General features: G+C 43.7%; 1 long non-coding RNA gene across 1 annotated transcript; it reads left to right on the top strand.

The window, feature by feature from the left end:
* The first annotated feature begins 7 nt into the window (after positions 1–7).
* LOC136471491 (uncharacterized) lies at positions 8–2,468 on the top strand. The gene is made up of 2 exons (XR_010762049.1): positions 8–1,935; positions 2,015–2,468. It is a non-coding gene; the product is annotated as an uncharacterized lncRNA (long non-coding RNA).
* Positions 2,469–6,676: the final 4,208 nt, after the last annotated feature.

Raw genomic sequence — 6,676 nt, forward strand, 5'->3', positions numbered from 1 at the left:
TCTGTTGTGAGCGACAACATTTCCAAAAATTCGTCGGCTACTACAGCACATATGCTTCGAATTCAGTAGTATAGTTGAAATGTTTAGAGTTTTCATAAATACAGGTCTAATGAGCTCCTGATTTTATTTTCTAGCTTCCTCCAATATACCGCTCAAGGTTTGTTTAGCTGATCACAGATGTCAGCTGCTACCCTGCTGCCTAAAGGTTAATTTTCTTTATTGTTTTTAATTTACTTCAGTACATGTGTCTTTGGTTCTCCAAATAGGAGGTCTTTTGTTTGCTTCCATACGTCATGATTTCAACTTCCTATTTCTGCTCCCTATCCCAAAATGATGTACAACATAAATGAGTATGAGTTCCCTAGCTGAACTTATTTTCTAACTTATCTCTGTGTTTCGTTTTGCTTCACATGATGTTTGCAAACTACAGCCGAGCTGCACATGTTTTGTGGGCATAGTTTCTAAGAAAATATGCTAGATAAGGGGAAGTCAGCTGATGATCGATTCATCAGCAACATTAGTTGTTGCTCTAAATTTACGTACTCCATGTATTTCAGTTGAGTTGTTTGGTTATTAAATAATTGGGACATCAGAATCCATTGCCTTTGACTTTGATAGATCCTAGAGCTCATGGATTAGTTTATTTACGAATGTTTGACACTCCTACAACATGTTGTATAGAATATGTGTGCATGTAAATAGAAAACTACCTCAGGAACCTTAGTTAGCTAAGTGGACTGAAAGGGCCACCAAGTTTGATAAACTCTGTTAAGTTTCAGCCATCAATCATGGGTTTGGTGCTAATAGAAAATTAAGCAGATCATCCTGCATATATAGCTTTGCCTGTAGTAATTACAGATATTGATAGAAGTTATTAGTTTATAATTCAACTAATGATGATGATAGTGGACTCAGCAGTTTATAGTTCGGTTTAGATAATAGTCATAGATGGAACTGCTGCTAGAAAACTGTTGTTGGTGACTGTTGCAAACAATACAAAATCTTTATAGTTTCAGTGATGCTGTTGTTGGTCACGGTTGGGGAAAAAGTAATAAATAGTTTATTTTCCCATTTATTTCCTTATGAACTCGTGTTGACGAACTCACAGCGACGAACTCACAGCACTACTATGCAAAAAGAGGTCTAATTGCAACAGCGTGACTCCTGCAAAATAGTTAGGCCCAACCTGCAGCTTCCAGTTAATCTTAAATATAGTTGGTTATGAGCACCATTCAACTACACTGAACACTCTCACTTAAAATGTCCAACTGGTTAAAGAATGTGCTGCCATGTCTGCCTCTAAATTACATTTAGAAAAGATTAGTAATGAAGCTACAAAGGAGGAACCTTGTCTATATCGAAGTAAGTTCCACTAAGGTTCAATGCAGTGTCCAGGAAAAAAAAGCTTTGGTTAGTGCTGTTTTGCTGCTTTACTGACCTCATCTTTGCCTTATTTTTCCTTCTCCATATTCTGGATGCACCAGTAGTTAAGTTGATCCGTGCCTGATATGTTATATATAGTACACGTATCATAAGATAATATAGCTCAGTTAACTGATGATGTAACTAATTAGAGGAACATACTAAGAATTTCTGTAATGAAAACCTCTTGGATTCGAATGGAATTCATAGGAACTCTGACATGTTGCTTAAGACTCTAAGGCGGTTAAGAAGACAAGTTTTTCCCAAGCTATCCTTGCAGATAGAAAGGCAAATCAGATTGCCCACATCGGAAACTGTTTTTTTTAGCAGTGTTGTTTCATATACAATTCTAGGTTCTATTCATGACATAGGTATCTACTGCCATTTCCATTTACTTTTGTAGGGTATACATACAATATACATAGACAGCTAACACATTAAGGGTGCACTTCAATGGCGTTAACATCTCAAATTTGCTTGCTCTTCATTTTCAGATTGATGTCAATTTGTCCGGTTCGTCATATCGATCTTAAACAACCTCAACACTACACAGATTATGGACGTTGTGGTCATCCATTATTTATTGTTGCAGGACACAGGCTGCTCATTAAGAGGGCACACATTGAAGCCCCCAAACAAATGGCCAGCCATTGATCAACATCTGCGTTCAATTTTACGTATATATAACTTGGCTCCTCAGCTTCTTCTATACTTTTGTGCACTTATCCAAGGGAGTCTTAAAAGAAGATTACCATGAACTGATCTCAAAAAGGCTGAAGAGGAGACCACCATGATCTCCATAACCATAAATGTAAGCGAGATATGCTTGTGTAACTGGTTGAACATATTCTGAGGGCCTTGTGTATGATCAGGATATTGTCTACTATTGTATAGACTCTTCTATGTAGATCAGCTAGCTTTTCTTCATTGTACTGCTTTGTTGTGTCAAGGATGAGTAAAGGATAAATGATTCAGGGCTAGATGACTTTTTTCTAAGTCTTCAATTCATAATATACTAAATCCATGGAACAGTTCAGTTTCATACATGTATTGCGCACTTGAACATTGTACTGCTTTCAACTTTATACTTAGTTCACTTAGATTTCTAACACGCCCATTGTTACACAAAATCTCCATTTACAGGCACACAGGCGCGCGGATGCGCGCGCCAATCTACTAGTATTTGGTACAAATACGCACCACGGTGTCGTACGCGAGCGGATAGCCATATACACATATAACGATTTATTTCTACCAAGTTCGACCAGAAAAAACATGTGAGTAAAGGGTCATGGATCATTACACTCGTTGCCTCAACGGAGCAGAAGAAGAGTTAATTAAAGTAGTAAGATCCAACATCGTGCGCGCCGATATAGTGAAAGTAGGTGTACCTCCTACCACACCGGCGAGCAACACGTCCGCTCACCTCATGTTCGTCACCGATCAACATCCCAGCAACAACAACAATGTCTCCACATGTGCAGAGCTAGAATGCTGGGCGCGCTGTGCTAGCACTCTTGGTGTGCGTCTAAGAGGGAGAGAGAGAGAGAAGGGGGGGGGGGGGGGGGGGGGGGGGGGAGGGGGGGGGGGCCTTAAGTAAGCTTAGGCTTAGAATGACCACGTTCTATTCTTCATGGAGGTGTTGGTACATTTATACAGGGAGGAGAACTCCCTATCTCCACTCATGGGCTTTAATTAAATGATAAAGTTGCCCTCATAAAAAGGCCATTAGTACTGTGCTAATAGATTATCATTATATTTTAGACCACTTATGAGTTCAATCCATAACGAGCATGATTGCCTATTGGGTACATCACCAACATGGGTGTACGTTGTTGTTCTATGTAAGATTTGAGGCTTAAATTTCACCCGTTTAAAAAAGGGACATATATTTTTTTATGAAAAATTCAGATCTAAATGCAATGCATATGCCAAATATAGAACCGATCAAATTGAGACCTCAAATATTGTGTGGATCGTAACCAGTGGCGAAGCTAGAGCGAATCCGAGGGGGGTGCGGCTGCCTTGCGGATGCGTAGATTTGAGTTATAATCATGGTGAAAATTTAATCTATCCACTGATATTCAAAATTTCTATGGGTGCATCCGCATCCACAACACTGCATGTAGCTTCGCCACTGATCGTAACATGTATGGTCGTCTATATAGAGGTGCGGTGCGAAAGAGAAGCCACGTGAGACGGGATGGAAGCCTACCGCTCTGAACAATTCAACGTCACATAAAAGAGAAGGCCCACTGAGGCCTGGTTCGGTTGTTCCGGAATAAGCGGCAGTGTTCGACTGGACTTAAATTTCTACTGTTCATGCTAAAAATACTGTTCATGCTAAAATGATGGGAGAGAAAAACACTGTTCCGGCTGAAAACTGTAGCCAACCAGTCAGCCAAAAAATGCCAGCCGAACACAGCCCGGTCAGGATTCGTTCCGGCTATTCAATCATGTGGAAATCTTACATGCCACGATTCCGAGAAAGACGAACGGGCCCTAAGCGAGTAGCGACCCAGTCCATTTCCATTCCATAATAACACGTGAAGCAACCCTCGGGTTTGTGGTTACCGGCCGCGGAGACGAGGGGCAAGGTTTTGCGTTTTCGCTAGCCCTCTCTCTCTCTATATATGGTGTACGTACGGGCATGAAACAGAAACACGAAGCTTGGCACCACGCTCAGGAGTCAGGACACTCGACCAGCCGGTTTCAAGCAGAGTGAGCACGACCACGCCATCTACCGGCGTGGTGGTTGGCATGTACAACGTCGTTGACTAGATTCGTCCGAGCACACGATCGAGAGCGAGCGAGGCCCAACTCAAAAACTAAGCTAGTTTCTATAGCTATTTTGTACGTACTGCAATGCAATGCAACCTACGCTGTCGCTGTCGTGACCGTGTGTACTAGTATCACATAATTAAACTGGGCGGCGATTACTGTTAGTCAAACACAGTACGCTGGCCAGATCGTCACGTTGGGTGAAAGTTCCACATGACATGCATGGATCGGAGGCCTACAGTCGCAACAGTTAATATGACTGCTGAGATCCGATCCACCCCATATGATGTATCGATGGACGATGGCCTCCCACTACTGGAGGCGCATGCTTTGCCGAGGACCTCTGGCCCTCGGTAAAGGACTAGAAACCCTCGACAAAGGCTTTTGTTGAGGGCTGTCCTCGGCAAAGACTCTTTGGGGAATTTTTAGACGGCGAAGGGGTCTTTGCCGAGGGCCCTTTATCGGGCACTCGGCAAAGCCTTTGCCGAGGGCCAGGATGGCCCTCGGTAAAGAAAAGACGCCGTCAGATGCCGGCGCCGTTGGCGGTTTCTTTGCCGAGGGCCGGCCCTCGGCAAAGAAATGGTTTTTTTTGAATTTATTTGCCGATGGCCGACCCTCGGCAAATAAAAGTTTTTTTTTAAAAAATCTTTGCCGAGGGCCTCCTCTATGGTCCTCAGCAAAGAAATTTTCAGGATTTTTTAAAAATTCTTTGCCGAGGGCCGGCCCTCGGCAAAGAAATGGTTTTTTTTTGAAATTTTTAACCCTTTGCCGAGGGCCTACTCCTTGGCCCTCGGCAAAGAAATTGGTAGGATTTTTTAAAAATTCTTTGCCGAGGGCCAGGGAGTAGGCCCTCGGCAAAGAAATTTTTAGGATTTTTTAAAAATTCTTTGCCGAGGGCCGACCCTCGGCAAAGAAATGTTTTTTTTGAATTTTTTAACCCTTTGCCGAGGGCCTACTCCCTGGCCCTCGACAAAGAAATTGGCAGGATTTTTTAAAAATTGTTTGGCGAGGGCCGGCCCTCGGCAAAGAAATGGTTTTTTTGAATTTTTTTAACCCTTTGCCGAGGGCCTACTCCCTGGCCCTCGGCAAAGAAATTGGCAGGATTTTTTCCAAAAAAATCTTTGCCGAGGGCTATTGCTTGGGCCCTCGGCAAAGGACACTTCTTTGCCGAGGGCCTTGGTCATTGCCCTCGGCAAAGAGGCAGAAATTTATTTTTTTTTTGTTTTTTGCATTCCATCGACACAAGCATTTCATATATATACATATATATATCACACAGAACCCATTTTCTCACAATATATCACAACCATAATTATGAACCACAAATCATAATATATTACAACGACAAGTCACATGTTCATCATCATTCACATGTTTATTACGACAAGTTAATAAAATCCAAGCACAAGTCACAACCATAAATCACAAATCACGCTAAAGTCCAACCACATCACCTAGCACGAGTCCTCATCAAGCTAGCCTATGAGACGATGGTGAAGGAAAAGCAGGATCACCCGGTGACGCACTAGCGGGTTGATTGGAACCCGCGGACTGAAGCTGCACAAAGGAGCAGAGATTGCATGTGTGAGTAATCCGGGAAAACAGTTTTGAAACTTAGAGATTGCATCTAGTATTGTAGGAATACAAAAAGATTAGACTCAATTGAAAATTTCGGCAGCACCTCTCCTGCACGGGGAGGTTTCCAAAACCTGCAAGAAACGACGGCACGAACGCCGACATCCACAACGGCACGAACGCCGACATCCACAACGGCACGAAGGCCGACATACATGCAAAGCACAAACAAAAAGTGAACTTTCATACTTACAGGAGTAGCTGCAGGAGTAGGAGGTGGAGGAGCTGAAAACTGCACAGGTACACTCGATGCTTGCCCAAGACTTTGCATGATCACCATCATCTCCGCCATCTGCTTCTGCGCGGCCTCGAACGCGACCTTCTGGGCCTGCAGCTGTGCGGTCAGCTCCGCGTTCTGCTCTTGACTTTGTCTTTTTGTTTCTTGTAGCTTGGCCTGCAATATTTCACTCCAATGTATCAGTAATGCAAATCTAATTTAGGTGTTTAAATATGTACGTACGATGAGTAAAACAGGAATTACCTAGAGTGCTTGGACCTGCTACAGTGCTGGAGATGGCCGTGGACGTATGGGCTGGTTGGAGCTCGTGCTCCGTGCTCGGATAGCGTCGAGGGAGGGAACAGTGGTGGAGTCGATGGCGCCGTCTGCAATCCACAGCCGCCCGTGCTTCTTGCCTCCTCCGAGCCTCATGATCGCCTCTGCATCAATGGGCTCAGTGCGCACATTGTAATCTTCCCCATAGATCCCCCTTACCGTTGACGTGTACTCTTGGACTTTAGTGTACACGTTCGGGTCGGAGTACACCTGGGGTGGGGCAGCTGGGTCGAAGGAGACAGAGGACGATGCCCTGCCCATGTGAGACATAGCCCACGCAGAGAA

This window comes from Miscanthus floridulus, chromosome 8 (genome assembly GCF_019320115.1).
Source record: "Miscanthus floridulus cultivar M001 chromosome 8, ASM1932011v1, whole genome shotgun sequence".
NCBI classification, from domain to species: Eukaryota; Viridiplantae; Streptophyta; class Magnoliopsida; order Poales; family Poaceae; genus Miscanthus; species Miscanthus floridulus.